General features: G+C 40.7%; 1 long non-coding RNA gene across 5 annotated transcripts in view; it reads left to right on the top strand.

Moving 5' to 3' along the window:
* Positions 1-19,163, top strand: part of LOC112653121 (uncharacterized) — a 72,192-nt gene that overhangs the window by 12,279 nt on the left and 40,750 nt on the right. For all 5 annotated transcript variants that reach the window (XR_003131939.3, XR_003131937.3, XR_007409700.1 and 2 more), the window contains one exon: positions 18,662-18,798. This is a non-coding gene — a long non-coding RNA (uncharacterized LOC112653121). The remainder of the gene's footprint in view (positions 1-18,661; positions 18,799-19,163) is intronic.

Genomic DNA, 19,163 nt, shown 5'->3' with positions numbered 1-19,163 from the left:
CAGAAAGAAGATAATTATGTTCTAAAAAACAGTGATGTTCTAAGAATGAGCAAGGAACCCTATCATTCTTTCCTAGTCTTATTACTTCCCTATGCTAGCCAAACACATAGACTGAAAATGACAACCCACGAGAAAGGGAAAGATAGGGCAGTCACAGTCCCTTTACTTTTCATCCTTCCTCATTCACCAGGAGGCTACAGGAAGCAAGTGTTGGGAGAATGCATGCATATCAAGAAGCAAAATAAAAACTGTTGAAGTAGTTTTGTGTAACGTTTCCACTGTCCTGGTAAAAATGAAATACTACAATCATGAAATTTCAGTGATTCTGCCTATGAGTCAAATGCTTTCATATTTGAGTTTCGAGCTGGTATTGCATGATCTAAAGATGGCTAACAAAATTTATACTAATTTAAATTTTTAAGTTTTCTCTACTTAGAATGATATTAAACATCACATTAAAAATTAGTATGCCAAATCAAGAGAGTCTGCAGAAGAAAGAAAAAAGCTTATACTTTTTGTACTGCTAAAGGTACTTTTTTTTTACTGGTATTTTGAAGAAGAGCCTCCACGTTCTCATTTTGCAGCAGCCTCTGCAAATTTTGTAGCTCACCGTAATTATAATTTGTTTTACTTGTCTATGTACCATATTAGATTAGGAGTTTCTTGAAGGCAGGGACTTTGTTTTTTATCTTGGTATCTCAGCTGTTTGCATATAGTAGGATCTCCAAAGATGACTTGCACATGGCAATTGCAGCTGATTTCAATGCTTCCAGAGAGGGGAAAAGAAGCAGCTCTCTTTCCAGAACGTAACACAGTATATTTGCCTTGAATGTGCCAATATAGAATAAGGAGGATAAAACAAATCCTCCAATCAATTGGTGCTGGTTTTAAATACCTGCTAGGTCTGTGTCAGGCACTGTGGGAGATTCACATTTTATCTTGTAGTCATTTGTGAGGGATGACTGCTTACTCACAGAAGCATAGGATAAAAGGTGAAGATGGTTAGTCCTCATAGGAGACATGTACATTGAGGCATAACAAGGGCTAAAGAGTTATGTCAGATATCAAAGTGGATGTTTATTTAGATAGTAAAAGCCAGCGGCTCAAGGTGAGGTAGGAGGGTCCTAAGATATGGGCTAGGCTTAACCCCAAGGCCAGGCAGAGGCCTAGGTCTCCAGACTCTTATCAAATAGGTATTATCTGGAGAATTTATATACATGGACCTTAGGCCTTGCTCACCAGTGAAGCAAAAATCAGAAGCAGAACTCCAGACCCCAGGAAAGGACAATCCAAGAACAGGGAAGGACCCCAGTCTTGGAAGGCATTAGAGTAGAAGTTTCCCCAAAAAAGACCTCAGAAAGGACCAGATCAGGAACCTGCCCCATGACCAAGGCCAAGGGTGGAATGAGTACAAACGAGCAGAGACCCTGATGGGCTAAGTCACTTGGTTGGGGAGTGACACCGAACCCATGGGCATCTGCAAGTCCAAATAAGGAGGAGATGACATAGAAAGCCAAAGAAATGATTTCAGGGGAATGGAGAGGAAAGCACATAAAACTTAGATAAGAAACTTTGTCATAAGACAAATCCATGTGAAACAAAGTAGGATTGCATTTAGCTTAACATATAAGAGGCAAATAATGGAGTAACATGAGGAGTCAAAGTGGGTTGGAGAAATAAGAAAAGGCTTCCTGGACAACATGGCATGAGACCTGGATGTTCAAGGAGAGACTCAGTTTACTACTAATGAGTCTACAGGAAACTGCAAATGGAGATGGCCTCCTTAAGAGGTCTGTGGCTGGGCATGTGGGATGTAGGGAGAACAGTGTGATAGGTAGAATAATGCCCCCCCAAATATGTCCATGTCTTAATCCCCAGAACCTGTGAATATTACCTTATTGGGCAAAAGCAACTGCCCATGAGAGCAAATTACTGAGATGTGGAGAGTATCCTGGGTTATCCAGGCGGGCCCATCATGATCCTTGTGGTCCTTACAAGAAGGATGCAGGAAGAGTCAGAATCAGCAGAGGAGGTAGCATGATGATGGAAGTAGGGGCCGGGGTGATGTGCTCTGGGAATGGAGGAGGCCATTACAAGCTAAGGAATACGGGTGACCACTAAAGCAGAAAAAGACAAGGAAACATTCTCTCGTCGGAGCCTTCAGCGGGAACCTCCCTACCAACATCTGGACTTGAGACCAATCTGAATGGTTTTGGACTACTGACCTCCAACACTCTAAGAGTTAAACTGCTGTTTTAGGCCACTACGTGTGTGGTGATTTGTTACAGCAGCGGTAGGAAAGCAATAGAGGCACAGGGAAACGTGAACTAAGCTGCAGAGCTATTTGTGGTCACTGTGGACGTGCCAGGAAAATCCAAACGTAGGCAAGCAAATGATGGAACTTGCTGCACGATGCTGTCTTCTTCCGTGTTCCAAATGCATCACAGTGGGTGCCTTGAGATAAGCCCTGGAGGGGGCGGGCTCAACCCAATCAGCCCACCGCGCCGTGTCAGGAGCCCTCAGATGCTGAGAGGTTTTGGATAGATCAAGGTGCTGGCAAGTTGGTTCTAGGTGAGGCCTCTCTTCCTGGCTTGCAGGTAGCAGTCTTGTCACTGTATCCTCACATGGCCTTTCCTCTGCATGTGCATATGGAGACAGAGATCTCTGGTGTCTCTTCCATTTCTTGTATGGATACCAGTCCTATTGGATCAGGGTACGACCCTTATGATCTCATTGGACTTAGATTACCTCCTTAAAGAACCTATTTCCAAATACCATCACATTAGGAGTTAGGGCTTCAACATACAGATTTAGGGAGGACACAATTCAGGCCAAACCAGATGACAGCAATTAGGAATGCACTGTCTTTTACTTTTAGGGTCCATGACCTCATATTCACCATGTTATGAAGATTGTATCAGAAATCATTATGAAAATACTTCCAGAACACCTTTTAATTTTCATGCGTTTTCAAGATTTTCCTAATGTCACAATCTGCCCAGGAATTTGCCCATCTGCCCAAAGAAGAGAAGGAAAGCAGGTTGCACGCTGTCATCTTTTCCTCATTCACCTATGTGAAATGCGAATTCAGAAAGTACAACCAAGAAAATATTATCTTTTTGTAAAAACCATGCAGCTGGGTGCCTGCTGTCAGGATATAATTATACGAAGTGGAATTGGTCTCAAGCAAGACACGAAAGCTACTATCCCAGCTACATAGAGTGCCGAGGGAGCTCCTCTAATTACCACCGACTGGAGATGTAGTCTATCTCTTTCAAATAACGTCAGCAGCAACAGCGACAGCCTGCACCTTCCAACATCACACTTCTTCATTAGTCTGCTCTGACTCACCCTCCTCACCTCCTACCACCCAGCAAACCTTCCACTGAGTGATTTATCTTTCCATGTACTGGGTAGCATTTCAGCCACTGCCTTCTTTCTTCCTTCTTTAGTTCCTACCAAATAATTACCGAGTGTCCCTGCCATGCGAGGATATTCATAGGCTCTGTGTTATGCCGGCCTCACTGTAACCCTGCCAAGTAGACATCATCCCTCTATAAAAGGGTAAAGTGAGGATCAAAGTGGTTATGTGGTTTGGCACCAGTACTGAGTCACTGCAGTGGGCATCCGGAGGGAAGGAAGGGGAAGGAAAGAGGGAAAGAGGGGTGAGGGAAGCAGAGGGGAAAGAAATCTTCAGGAGTAGGGGGATAGCAGTAGTAAAGTTAGATGAGCCTCACCTTTGCCATCCTGGAGGATCAACATGGCCCTTCACAAGCCCCAGCGGCTCTCTATCCAGAGACTAATTTTATGGGAATTCATTGTAATAGAAACTTGTATAACCTGCTTCATTAGAATTGGTTGGACCTGCTGCCCAGACACAGCAAAACTGTAGTGCAATTCTATAAATAAGCTCTGGCTCCTATGCCTAATGAGACCTTACAGTCAGCCTGAAGGAAAATATCATCTGTCTCTGCTGTTCATTGCCTTTTGTCCTGAATGCATGCAAAGATACTATTTAAGCCTTTTTTTTCATAGCCTTCTCTCCATGCAAGTTGAGGCAGGGTCCCAAATCTCCCCACAGGCCAGCTAGTTGTCTGCACCCAGCCTCCACTATGGCCAGGACCAAGAAGGACTGTCATGTTCCACCCATCTGAGCACTGCAGGAAACAAGTTCTTCCCTCCGTTGCCCTTTTTCTAGGGCTACAGCCTTGATTTCTTCAAGAAGGTGTGCAGTGGCCTAGTTCTACTTCCTTTCTTCCTCTCTGTGGCCTCTAAGCTGGGCCACACAGGCTGGATGCCAGAGGACAAACCAATGAACGTTGCCCTGCTTCTGTTTTTCTGTGAGAAAAAAAATGAAGATGATCTCTCTTAGAGCCTGAATGTTGGTTCCCCCTCCCCCCAACTTCATATGTTGAGACCTTCCCCTGTGATGATATTAGGAAGTGATCGCAGTAACAGGTGGGGCTTTTGAGAGGTAATTAGGATTAGATGGGGTCATAGGATGGTGACCCCATAATGGAGTTAGTAGCCTTCTACGAGTCCTGAGAGAGTTTGCTTCTTCTCTGTGCTCTCCGCCACATTAGGATACTGTAAGTTGACTGTCTACAACCTACAAGAGTGCCCTCATCAGAGCCTGGCCCCATCCTGGCACCCTGATCTTGGACTTCTAGCCTCTAGGATTGTGGAAGATAAATCTCTGTTATTTAAAAGCTACCCAGTCTATAGAATTTCCCTTCGAGCTGTCTGAGATGATCAAGACAATCATCGATAGACAACTGCATGAGACTTTTGGAGTTACGGTTATGTTTATAGAAACATTTTAAGTTGTTATAAAAAAAATACAATGTAAATAACCATAACTTGACTAAGAGGTACCTTAATTTATGAGGTGGAAGAAAAGGGGGGAATCTGGTGGTTAGGGTCCCAATGTGGCCTTGGCGGGCTGAGTTCACTGGTGTCTGCAGTGCTCAAATCAGAGCAAATGTATGATTCCCAATCTGAAACTCAGGGTTTAAGAAGTACCCATTTCTATAACTTAGATGAAATATAAATTCCAGCATCATCCAACCAAGTGATCACCAAGGTCATTTGAGGTAATATTGAAACTCCCTGTTCAGGTCTGATAAGAACCTGGAAGACTTCAATGTCCAGGAAACACCTCTGTCCTCCACCTGTCTCTCTGACATCTGCATTCTTCTATCCATCATGGGCACCACTGACATTGCTTAAGGCCTACAGTGGTCCCCCAAAGTCTGGTAACTTTAAGTCAGGTCGCCTGGGAGGTACATAAATGTTTGCAGAGCCTGGAAATACCTTTCCCTACGTGCCTCACCATCATCTCTTTGATATCTTGCCACCCACTTGGAGTTCAGAGGTGGGTGCAGGTACATCCACTGTCCAAAGACCTCTCTCCCTTTCTTGACATAGGGAGATCTTTTTGCCTTTCCTTCTCCTTCTCTCCTTTCCTTCATAGAGTTTATTCATTCTGTGCATTTCCCCTTCTTCACCCGAAACATCTCACATGCTTTATCAGGCTTGGGTTTTAAAAAAAAATTCAAAGGTCATTGTCTTCAGACTGCAAACTTGAAGTGATTGATATCATGTCTTCTGGATGTAGTGACTAGTCACTTCAACTTTGGGTAAGTATACACGCAGTGGTTGAACTAGGTTGTGTGGCTATTATAGAAGCATAGGTTTTAGATGAAAAGGTGTGGAATATTGATGGGCATGGGGAGAGTGCATTGGTCCCACCAATGCATGTGCCTTTCAGTTTTATTCTCTCCCTTTCTGGATACCTGCCATATACATAGTCTAGTACAGAAAGGTCTCTCATACACCTCATGGACCTTTCACCCTGATCAGACCTAGCCCAAGGCTAGCAACACTAGCCAAGCTGTCGCCTCAAGCAACAGCTCTGTCCAGTAAGAGTATGAATGACGGTTGACCCCAGCATGGACCCTCTGTCTTACCAAGTGTGAGTTCAGAGGCAGGAAAAAAAAATCATTGATAATTGGAGGATCAGCTGAAGTAAAGTGACAGGAATGGAGAAAAGCCAAAAAGAGAACAATAGATTTCTGGTACTGACCTAGTGACAGGACACCTGGTGGCTATGGCTGTGCTGGCACCTAAAAGATCTTCCAGCTCCTGTTTTTCTGGAAGGCCTGGCTATATGTGGTTCCTGTTTTTCTTCTTTCTCTGTGTATCTTTTCCACACAATCTAATGATCTAAGCAAACCTGAGCCTCTCTCTGGTCCTTCTTTTTTTTTTTTTTTTTTTTTTTTTTTTTGTTTTTTTTTCTCTCTGGTCCTTCTGATCAGAAGAGGCTCACTCACATTTATTTGAAGAAAGCCTTGTAAGGTTTAAGTATTAGATCAGTTAAAGAGCAGTAAACAGTGACTCACAGATTAATAAATATTTCAAAGGGCAGCAAATAACAGGCGCTTTTATTCTGAAGTTTGAAGACCAAGCAGTTCCAGATAAATAGCCGCCAGTGAAAACATCTTAAACTGATAACCCTCTCTCTCTCTTGCTCCCTCTTCTCTAGATCTTGGTCCCTTTGTGTTCGTTCTGCTTTTCTTTTTGTGAACTTACTTCCCATCTCCCCTCCTACCATTTACCTTTGCGTGATTCTCTCTTGATTCCTCTCCGCCTCTTCTCTTTCCTTTGTCCCTCTTCCATTCCTCTTCAACATCTCATTCCCTTACTCTTCCTTTTCCCCTCTTTTCCTTCTCTGGTTGCCTCTCCTCTCCTCCTCCTCTTATTACTTTCCTTACTACTACTCTTTAAAGACCACAAACCGGAAAGGAAATATATTCATTAGAATTCGTTGTGCCTATCACATTTTGTGTTCTATTCTCTTTGTTTCATAGCAGGTGACTTCTAAAGCAGATAATTTCTATTAAACAAACAAGGAATACCTAAAGGATCTGCTCTTGCCTGTGTCCCTCAGTTGATTGTTTTCTCCAGTCTTCTGTGGCCTTGGCAGGACATAAAGGCTTTCCAAGCCCAGTACTCTGCACAGAAGGTTACCAGGGGGAAAAAAATGGGTTCTCGGATCAGTTTCTACTTGGAAGAATTTTTTAAAAATCTCCCTGATGTTTGCGCTGAAAAGAGAAAAGAAAGATACAATCAATTATTTACTGAATTAGATTATTAACCCAAAAGGTATAGAGATGTTATTGCAGTAGAAATAGTGATTTTAGTTTTACTGTGTAGAAATTATCTCTCTTGGTGGTACTCGGGAGGCGACATGAATTTTTCTGCTAGATTAGTTTTTGAATGTTCCCACGGTGCACCTATCCTTTGTGGCTCTGAAAAGAAAGTTGCAGACCAAGTACAAAGCCCTTATCACCGTTGTCACCCTCTTGTCAAATGATTAAAATCCTTGTTGACATTAAATGTCAACAGAGAAAGTTATCCAGCATTAGGTAAGCGCTACAGGGCCAAGGATTCCTATCCAAGAGCATAGTCACCTGCCACCTAGTGTCTTAATAAAAAACTACAGTAAATGATCCATTTAGCCCAGGTCTTCTGGGCTCCCTCCAAAATCCTCTTTGAACCCTTAGGGTTTAGCTGGGAGCTCTTCATGATGGCAGGCAGCTTTTTCTGGGAGGCTGCTGACCTGACTCGTCCACTCTGAACAGAAGAATCCCACCTGTCACAGTCGGGTAGGGTTTCCCCCTCTCTGGTCTATATGTGAGGATATCCAAAGGAATGCTCTGACTCAGAACTTTATGGGAGGACAAAGGATGCCTGAGAATGGCTGAAGCGTGCCATGGCATAAAAAGCATATAAAGTGCATATAGTCAATGTTATACTGTCAATGATAATTATATGTAGCAATTGCAGTGACGTTGTAATTTAATATTTTGCAAATGTTTAAGTGTCTCCTATGAGTTGGGCACCATGCCAGGTGTTGGGAACGAGGCTGTGAGCGTTAGAGATAGGTCCTGGTGTCATGAAGCTTGTGTGCTGTGGAGCAAGAAGGACAACAAACAAGATAAATACATACCAGGGCATATACTATAGAGAAAATCAACAGGGCCATGAAATAAGCTTATTGGAGAAGATGACTTTGTTACAGCTAGTCAGGGACAGCATTTCTGAGAAAGTGGCTCTGAGTGAGACTCAGATACTGAGAATGTGCCAGGTGTAAAAGGAGCAGAGGGTGGTCACTCCAGGGACCAGTGAGTACAAAGGCCTGGGAGAAGAAAGGGGCCTAGTGTGTCTGAGGGCCAGGCTGGAGGACAAGGCAGCGGAAGTGTGCTGACCCAGTAGAGTTGTGTTTGTACTCCAGACATCGCTGATTCTGGACATAAAAAGAATAAAATTTTTCTCTGAGATTTAAATTTTGAAACTGGTTCGTAATAGATCATACATTTATTGGGGTTCTTTAAATCAAACCAAATTAAGAGGAAACAAAGTCATATTGTGGGACGGGGAGAGGAATTTAGTGCTTTGTGTAGCCAGGAAGGACACAAGTGGATCAGAGGATTCTGGAACCACCGACTCTGTTACTGGCTCCTCTTTGTCTGCTTATCTCTGAGTGTTGAATTCAGTTTCTCCTAGCAGTAGAACCACGGATGCTGACAGTTCTGAGCTTACATACAACACAATGACCTAAATCTTTTCTCCTACCTCAGTTTGAAAAGCCCACGCAAGGACTCTGATTGCCCTGACTTTGTGCTCACTCCTAGGACCAAAACCAAGGGAAGTGAGAAACTATGACCCACCTCATTTGCATCATGTGCCCATCCCTGTGGTCAGATCAGTTACTACAAACAGAGGGGAAGTATGTGGTAACATAGACATGGCCCGTGGGGTATCGATGTCACTTTAGTTTTTCCATCAAAGATGAGAAAAAAAAGATACACTCAATTTCATCAAGGCTAACAAGCTATTGAAGGACACTAATACTATCCAAAGAAAGAATGCATCCTTCTCAAAGAGACTTGGCCAGCCATTGAAATACAGAAAGAGGAAAGTCAATGAGCTGAACCTTGGTGGTTCTCAACTAAATGATTTGCGGGGGAGAGGGAGCCTTACCCAACGGTTCCCATGGTAAGGTATATTGTTGAGCTAGCTGGTATCTCTGAGCTAGCTCCTCTGTGGCCCTCCCATCTTAATTCAACATTATCAAATTTCTGATATTAATTTGAGGTGCATCCTCACTAAGGAACTTCAGAAGATTTACCAAAACCGAGGATAGTCTTCTTTTTTTTTTCCTCTTTCTTGATTCGGGCTCTGTTCATGTGCTTCTATGTCCCCCACCAGTTCACATGAGACTTTCCTTTATTGTAATATTGTTAACATGAAAATCTAAGTCTCCACGTCAACTGTCCCCATCAACTGACAGAAAATTTCCCCATCTTTTTTGCTAAGAAATCTTTACTTCTCTCTAAAAGGTTCTACAAAATGCTCTCCTGCTAGTCATTTGTTATAGGAAAATAGCTTGTCCTTCAATTTGTATGATACCACAGCTCAGCTCTGTGTGTGCGCACACTCACGTGTGTGTGTGTGTGTGTGTGTGTGAGTGTGTGTATCCCTCTGACTCTTAGCTGCTTTGTCTTCAACATGATCAGCATTCCACTTTTTGGAGAAGGCTTTACATACCATTACTTTTGACATGAAAAGTAACATTAGCTCTGCTGAAAACGGAGTCGATGTTGGACAAAATTAGGAATGACAATGAAAATCAAATGCAAAATATTAAATACCATTCTAGGTTGTATAGAGTTTTTTTCTAACCTTTTTCCCCATTTATTTTCCCATTGACTCAACTAATGTTTTTGAGCACCTGCAATGTGCTATGCCCTGCGAATAAATACAAGGGTAAAAAGGGAGACAGAATCAGTTCTCCTGTAATCATTTGGTTTCCAATAGTATCTGGACTCTACTGTGTGTGGAATAGATGATAAATAGCCCTCGGTCTTGGTCTTCAAAATATTTCAGAAATTTGGGACTGGAACAGATAAACATATGCAGATGATGATCTTGCAAGGCACCATATGGCAATTTTTAAACCGTGTGGCAAAGAGGTATTGAGGAGGAAATAATTCACTCTGATTGGAAATATGTGGGAAGAAGATACTGAGGTCATAGTAATGGAACTGACCTTTGTAGGTCTTGCATAGGTTGAATGGGTGAAGAAGGAAAGAAATTCTAAGGACTCAAAAGGACAGAAGCAGAATGCTAAAGGATCCGTTGAGAGAATATGGATGAGTTTTTTAGACTGAATCAGTAAGTCTCTTTGGATGATAGTAGGACAAAGAGTGTGGGATGGATGAGACATTAGGCTAAAAGTCATGGAAGGCAGACGCAGACTAGGCTATTCAGTTTCCATGCAGAGGATTTAGACTTTATTCTGTAGCAATGGCAATCCACCAAAGATGTGTGATCCCAAAAGGATATATCTTTGTCAGCAGCTCATAGGATGGGCTCAGTAAGTGAAAAGCAAAGAAGGCTGGAGAAAAAGTATCCCTTAGCTGCTGCCTTGCCTCTTATCCAAGTGAAAAAAAGATGGTTAAAACCTGACTTATGTTTGTGCCTGTGGAACCAGAAGAGAGATGGGTTTAAGAGGCCATGGAGACAGGGAACTGACAAGTCTTCCATGATACACAGAGGGGATGAAATGGGGAGGAGGCACTGAAGGTGACCCCATGCTCTCTCACTGTCAAGGGGGTCCAGTGACGGTGGTACCACACACTTAGGTAGAACAGCGCAGAGAAAGGTACATTCATGTTTCCAATGCACAGTATGAAATTGCAGAGAAACATGCAGGTAGAGCCTTGAACTAAAAATGTGAGTCCCCAGCACTTTATGTCCAAATAGCTGCCTTTTTTCCCCCAGATTTTATTTATTTTTTTATTTATTCATGAGAGATACATAGAGGCAGAGACACAGGCAGAGAGAGAAGCAGGCTCCCTGCAGGGAGCTCCATGTGGGAACTCGGTCCCAGGACCCTGGGGGTCACGCCCTGACCCCAAGTCAGATGCTCAACTACTGAGCCACCCAGGCACCCCCAAATAGCTGCCTTTCATAGACTGTCTGCTGTATCCTGTGTGTTAAGCTTCATAATGACTGAGCCAAGAAGATATCAACAGCCACACATAAGAGAAATAAGAACTCAAGACATTAGACTTGCCCACATTCACACAACTAATAAGCAGCAAAGCAAGATTTTGAATCCAGCTTTACCTGACTCTAAACCCTCACGTTTTCAAATATCTTGCTTTAGTTTTTTTTTTAGCTCATTGCATTCATTGGATGTATAAAATCACTGTCACCCTGAAGAGAAAGTCTGGGGTCATTCACTTCATTCTCAGCCATGGTCAAACGAGAAATAACAAGCATGCTCGGCATACCTCATGCTCAAGGCCATGGAGCTGAATTCTCAGGAGGAAGAGCAGCGGGGAGTCCAAACAAACAGAGCATAGTTTTTTTAATTGTGCCCTAGAAACAATTATATCCTCCAAAAAAGTAAAGTGGATGTTTTATTAATAAATCATTGTTTACAGAAAGTTGAATAACCATCATCATCAGTTCTAGGTTAAATAGTAGACTAAGTATAAACTTTGAGGATCTCCTTCTGCTGTTAAGTCTAGTTACTGTGTTGTGAAAATTTAATATTTCAAAATCATAATCTCCCGGCCTATTAATACAGTTGGTGGCAACTGTGTTTTCAAGAAACTTTTGTATGTCAGACAAAGCTACACCTCATGGTGAGATTTTAAATTATGTCTCAAATATGGGATCATTCCACCATTTGAGGGGGCGGGGTCAATTCAGAGAGTTGTAGGGACAGAACTATAAAATGTACACATATTTAAAATATGTATTAATAATACTATGTATCTTTATATTATATGGATAAATAAAAGTATATGTTATATATAAATGCTTTTAAAAATATTACCTATATTTCATATATACATATACATACACATACACATACACACACACACACACACACACATACCTAATGGGTCACACAGATACTCAAAAAGCAGTGGTTTTAAATCCTGACAGCACATTTGAATCACTTGGGGAGTATTTATTTATTTATAAATTTTATTTATTTATTCATGAGAGACACACATAGAGAGGCAGAGACACAGGTAGAGAGAGAAGCAGGCTTCCTGCGAGGAGCCTGATGTGGGACTCCATCCCAGGACTTCGGGGTCATGACCTGAGACAAAGGCAGACGCTCAACCACTGAGCCACCCAGGTGCCCCACTTTGGAAGCTTTTAAGAAAAATACCACCACCTGGGGCCCATGCATCAGTATGATCCTAATAAGCAGCCAACATGGACAACCACTGCCCCTAGATGAGCAGTGATTGAGAAAGAAATGAAAAAGGACTTTGGAGACATATAAACCTGAATTTGAATACTACTTCACTATCGACTGGCTTCATCATTTTTGGTAAATTATCTGACTTCTCTGGGGCTCGGTTTTTCCATCTGTACAATAGGAATAATATCTACTTTTTGAGTTCCGAGGGACAAGATGTGCCTGGTGTCATGCAGTAAATAGTAGTGGAAAGGCTAAGAGCCAGGGTGGAGGCTAAGACAGAGGGAAAGGCTGGAAAATGAAGAGAACACCAAGCTGAGAAGAGAGGCCAGAAAGAACCCTACAAAGCAAATTTAGGCCTGTTTCAAATTTACAGAGATTCATGCTTCTCATATTTTTCTTGAAATCCAGCTAAAAGCAAGAGATTGGCTCAGAAAGAGTGAGAAATTTTACCCTGGGGAAGCCCTGCAGTGTGAGAAAAGCCATGCTCTGGATCACCTTCTTTATTTTCTCTGACCACAGGAATGTTTATGCCACCTGTGCACAACTTGAAACCTAGCTCTTGGGGTCTGACACTTATTCTAGAACATTATACTACCTGGTGTTCCTCAAGATGTAGTCTCCAGACCAACGCTGCAGGATCACATGGAAATATACTAGACTTGCAAAATCTTGGGGGCTCCTCCCCAGACCTACTGAATCTGACTTTGGGGATAGGGCCCAGCAATCTGTGTTATAAGCTCCTCAGGTGGTTCTGATGCAATTTAACTTTTGAGCAGCACTGTGGTAAAGTATTACAGCAGGTGCCCTCAGCAATGAAAATGGTTGGCAATAAGCAAAACCACAGCACTCTTCGTCTTGGTCACCATTGGGTCGTGTTAAATCAACTCATAATTCTTATCCTCCCAGCTTAATAAATTTAATAAATGAGGAGATAGCCAAATAATTGAATTCTCCATCGGTAAGAAATACAAAATCATCCTTCAGACTTTATTTGATAAGGCTCTCAAACAACACTTAAAATTACATTCTTACACATTAATACCGGTATATCTCTACCTGTATATGAATGGGTGTCCTTTCATATATTTAAATATGTATTTATTCATCTGTTCACCTTTGCAAAGATTTCCTTTTACATCTGCTTTTCCAGAGGTCTCAGGTTTATTCTGCTGTACTTCCCAGTTAAGTATGTTCCTCAAGTCAGGTTGATTGGTGAGCCTAATTTTTAATGATGATGCTCTTCACAGCTCGAGGACAGACCACTAGTATAGGACGTAAACACTTAGATTCTGGAGATGGCTCGGCATAGGTTTAATCCCATCCCCATATATGATGTATAATACTAACTTGCATTTGGGAGGTAAATTATTAATCTCTAAGAGACTTATTTCTTATCTACTGAAATGGGGTTAACAATATAATACCTATTCCTGCCTCATAGGACTTTTGAGAACATGTAAAATAATAAATACCTCCTATTGGTATTATGACTTCTAGAAGTCTCTTTGCTTTTAATGATGATATGAAATACTTGGAGATATTTGAAGTAAAATGATATGAGTGGTATCATAGGGCTCTTGGAGGTTTTTTTAAAATATTTTATTTATTTATTAATGAGAGACATAGAGGGAGAGAGAGAGAGGCAGAGACACAGGCAGAGGGAGAAGCAGGCTCCATACAGGGAGCTGGACCTGGAACTCGATCCCAGGTCTCCAGGATCACGCCCTGGGCTGAAGGCAGCGCTAAACCTCTGAGCCACCTGGGCTGCCCTCCCTTCCCGCCGCCCCCCCACCCCGCCCCAAGGTTTTGTAATAAAGCATTCGGAGCACTGTTTTTCAAACCTTAACGTGTATACAAATCACCCAAGGATCCTGTTAGAGTGCAGGTATTGATCCGAGATGGGGTCTGACATGCTTTATTTCCAGCAAGCTCCTGGGGAATACTGATGCAGCGTGTTCCAGTTTAAAGCACTGAGCTTATGTCCTGGAACATGTTAAATACTTAGTAAACATTGACTATCAGTATTGTGACTTCCAGAAGCTTCTCTGCTTTGAATAGCAATTTGAAATACTTTCAGATTTTTGAAGTACACATCGATGGACATGAAGTGGAATCTCTAGCTCAAAACTAGGAGATGATTATGTGATCTAACTGTTCTTAATTACTTTGTGTAGATGAAAAAGTGGGGAGAGTATCTTTTCTTCTTTTTAATGGGCTGCTTCTGTCTCCCTGAACTCAAGAGATTTTTCTTCATGTGCTTCCACTTTGATTCTACTTGAAATAAATGACCTCCCTTCTCTTTCTTACCCTTTCAAATCCTAACCTGATCTCAAAGTCTAGCTCCTTCAGAAGAAATGTAGCTCTCAGCACATGCATATTTTACCATACAACATTGCATCACGTGACTCTAAAATAATACCACGTTTCAAGTAGAACCGCCAGCACCGATATACTTGATGATGAATGTTGTCCTTCAATGCCATTTTAAGAAACTCTGGGTTCATGATGCTGCTTCCATTGCTTGAAATAGTTTTTGAACTTGTTCTTAGGAATTGCCTCTGGATTAGTCACAGTGCACTAGGCTATTGTTGCATGACCAAAACATTTCAGGATCTCATTAGCTTAACGTTATAATAAAAGTGTATTTCTCTCTCATTGTATTCTAATGTTGGTCAGGGAGCTCTCAGGGAGGCTCTGCTCCAAATAATGATTCAGGAATTCCTGCTCTTTCCATTGTTGAGCCTGCCATCTTGGAATGCTTGGATATGAGCTGAGAAAACATGGAAATTGCTCAGGGGGCCTATGGTCAGGACTGGAAGAGGCTTCCATATGCCATTGGCCAAAATTCAATCAAGTGACCCCAAAGCTAACTTTGAACAAGATCCAACAAATCTATATGTCCAGCTGGAGGAAATAGTATTGGTGAGCAACAGTCAGTTTCTGCCATATAGAGTCATGGGGCAAGATGTTAAGAAGATCAACTGCCCTGTGGTAAAGAGCTTTCAGCCAGTGTCTGAGGCAAAGTTGTGAGCAATGGTTAGTTATAGGTGTGCAGGGATGCTGACTCCTACAGCTCTCAGGGTGGCTGGACAGAGATTATGGCAGCTGGGAGGACTCCCCGGATCACCCACACTGGACGTAAACAGCCTCATCCATTTTATGCCAGTGTGCCACTTTATGTTACAGAAAACAAAGGGAAGCCCTACTATGTGGTCACATCTAGTTTTTTTTTTTCATATCTAGTTATTGACTAAAAGTCATATTATCTGACTTGAACACTATTCTTGGCTCTTCTTCAAAATCAAATTTGCCTCCCAGATATCACCCTCACTATAGAAATTCAAACTAGAGTGCTTTTATACTCTAAAGCAATTCTAAAAGAAGTTTCAAAAATATTTTAATTGTTAATGGCATTTCCAGGTTAGATGTTACAGGTCATTAGGGGGATACTTTGAAAGGGATAGGCTTCATTTTTATGTTTGAAATAGTGTGCTTGTTAGAAGAGAAGTATCACCTGGCATAATACCTCTCAGTCCTTCTATGCTGTCTCAATGGCACGGTATCATCCTTTTTTATGGTTGCATAATATTTCTCTCTGTGTATGTATACACATCTTGAAATGTGTTGTACACCTGAAACTAATATAACATTGTATGTCAACTGTACTCAAATAAATATAAAATAGTTATATTTTATAATGACTCAAAATAAATATAAAAAAGTAAAAACACCAGTATGATCCTATTATGCAGGTTAACTCTAACCTGCCTAGAATAATTATCTTTCTCTTCCTTCTCCTTTTCTTTTCTCCTTCTCTTTCTCTCTCTCCTTTTTCTTCCTTATTTCAAATATTTTAGAAGCTAGATATACTTCACTCTTTGTGTATGTCCTCCCCCCTGCCACACACACATAGTAAGTAGCTTGCTGGCTAGTCCCCTGATACATGCCCAGAAAAAAAGTTACTGGTTGATTAATTTGCTCTGTAGACATGTTGATTACAAAAAATAGATTTAAGCTGGTGCAGGAGATCTTTCAAAATGCACTATTTAAAAAATTTCCTCCTAGAGATAAAAATTTAATACCAGAATCATTTATTTAGAAGGCTTTCAATCCTCCTTAATAGTCACAACCATATGTTAACATGCACCTTTCACTTTATGCATTACCTTTCTTTCTCAACTGTTTCAAGCACATAAAAAATCCAGAGATTATTAAAAATATTTATACCACTGACCTTAAATTATTAAGCATTACAGATCTTATTGAAACTGTGTATCCTTATTAGAATGCTATTATCTCTCCCTTTACAGAAGGAGCTACTATCCTCAATTTGGTATTTATTATTCATATACCTATATTGTTTTTTAGTTCTTATGAACATATACAGAAGCACTTTTATAAACATTTTGCAGGTCTGAAAATTTTATAAATGACATTATATTATTCATATATATTTGACAATTGCTTGCTTTTTTCTTTTTTGCCTAACATTGTGTTCTGAGGTATGTGTTGTCATGTGCAGCTCTAATCCATTTGCTTTAACTGCTGTATGGCATTCAGTACCATGAGAAAATATATTCATTTATTCCGTTGTGTTAGTATACTTCTAGTTGTTTCCACATTTTTGCCTTTACAAGGAGAGCTTCAATAAAGTCCTTGTAAATGTCTCCTTGGGTACTTCTGCTAAAGCATTTCCAGGACAAAGGCACAGGAGTGAGATTGGTAGCTTTCTAAGGTGTAGCACTTAACTTTACAGAGTCATGCCCAATTGTCCTCCAGGGGCACGATTCTGTAAAATTGTTCTGGGCTGGTTTTTATCCCCTGCCAACAGTAAAGAAGAGTCCCTACTGCTTCTTCACTTGGTATCATCATGCTGAAGCTGGTTATTGTAAAATACTTTTTCCTTTAAAAATTTTTTTATTGAGGTGTAATTCACATGTAACATTTTATCAGTTTCAGGTGTATGACATCATGATATGATATTTGTATATGTTGAGAAACAATTATCAAAATAAGTCTAGTTTATATCTGTCACCATAGTTACAAATTTTTTTTCTTGTGATGAGGACTCTTAAGATCAAGAGCTACTTTAAAATATGCAGCACAATATTATTAATCATAATCATCTTGTTGTACAGTACATCCCCATGACTAATTTATTTTATAACTGTAAATTTGTACATTTGACTTTTTTTAACCCATTTCACTCACCCCCACCCCCACCTCTGGCAACTACCGTACTGGTCTGTTCTGGGCCTCTGAGTTTGTTTTAGATTCCACATAGAAGTGGAATCATATGATGTTTGCCTTTGTTGACATATTTCACTTAGCCTTCAAGGTCCATCCATAGTTTTGCAAATGGCAAGATTTCATTTGTTTTTATGGCTGAATAATACTCTACTGTGTTTTCTTTACCCTTTCATCTACTGATGGGCACTCAGGTTGGTCCCATATCTTGGAATCTATAATTAATGATGAAGTGAATCTGGGAAGAGAGATATCTTTTCAGGTTAGTGTTTTCCTTCTCTTTGGATAAATACCTGGAAGTAGAATTGCTGGATCATATGGTAATTCTATTTTTATAACTATTTATACTATCTTACTTGTCAATTTGCATTTCACCGTTAAGTGCTGAGGCTGGGGACTTTGTCATACATCTAACAGCTATCAGTGTTTTTTCCTTTGGGCAGTGTATGTTCGTATATTTTGTCCACCTTTTCATTTGGGTTATCTTTTGTTTTCTTCATTTATAGGAGTATTTTATGTATTTCGATACAAATCTTTTGTCAGTTCATGAAAATATCTTCCCCCAATTGGCATCTGGTCTTTTTACTTTATTTATGCTATCTTTTCCTGCACAGATAAATGTTTCCATTTTAATGTAATCAAATGTATCAGAATCTTACTTTATAGCTTTGGCACAGGTGGCTTTGCTTAATATGTTCTTTCCTGTACTAAGATCATAAAGAAATTCTTTTGTATTTTCTTCAAAATTCTTAAATTTTGCTATATACCTTTACTATTTAATATTTAATCAATCTGGAAATAATTTAACTTTATGTGTACTATAAAGAAGAGGTCTGGGGCAGGGGCAGGGATCTTCCAAAGAGCCAATTATTGTTGGCCATTTGTCGAGTAGCTCAGGCATTTCCCACTGATCGGTAAACCCACCACCGTCATTTATCACATTCCCAAATCTGAACTCTAGCCTGTCCCACTAATCCATCCATGTGTCACAGCACACCGCCTTAACTGTCCTACTTTTATAGCAGTCTTGATACGTGGTACAGGGACTCCCCCATATGATTGTTCTCTCTCAGAATTGTCTAAGCTATTCTTAGTCCATTTCTTTTACATAAATTTCAGAATCAGCCTGTCAAGTTCAACAAGGAGCCTGGCCGAGGTTGTAATTTGAATTGCATTAGAAGAGACTAGTTTGAAGAGGACTGACAGTGTTACATGACTGAGTCTTCCTCTCCTTGGACGTGGCTTCTTCTTTCTCTGTAAGTATTTTCAAATACCTTTTTATGAAATTTTACATATTTTTTTGATATATAAAATCTTTTGGTAGTTTTGATACTAAGCACCTTATATTTTTTATTACTACTGTTTAGTTAATGACAGCTTCTGTTTAAATCCTCATGGTGCTATGAGTTAGGTATTTTCTTTTTTTTTAATATTTTATTTATTTATTCATGAGAGACACACAGAGAAAGAGAGAGAGGCAAAGACACAGGCAGAGGGCTCCATGCAGGGAGCCCGACGTGGGACTCGATCCCGGGTCTCCAGGATCAGGCCCTGGGCTGAAGGCGGCGATAAACCGCTGAGCCACCAGGGCTGCCCCGAGTTAAGTATTTTCATCCCAATT

Source organism: Canis lupus, chromosome 3 (assembly GCF_003254725.2).
Source record: "Canis lupus dingo isolate Sandy chromosome 3, ASM325472v2, whole genome shotgun sequence".
NCBI lineage: Eukaryota > Metazoa > Chordata > Mammalia > Carnivora > Canidae > Canis > Canis lupus.
Note: the sequence above shows the minus strand (reverse complement) of the source record. Positions and strands in the feature narration are given on the sequence as shown.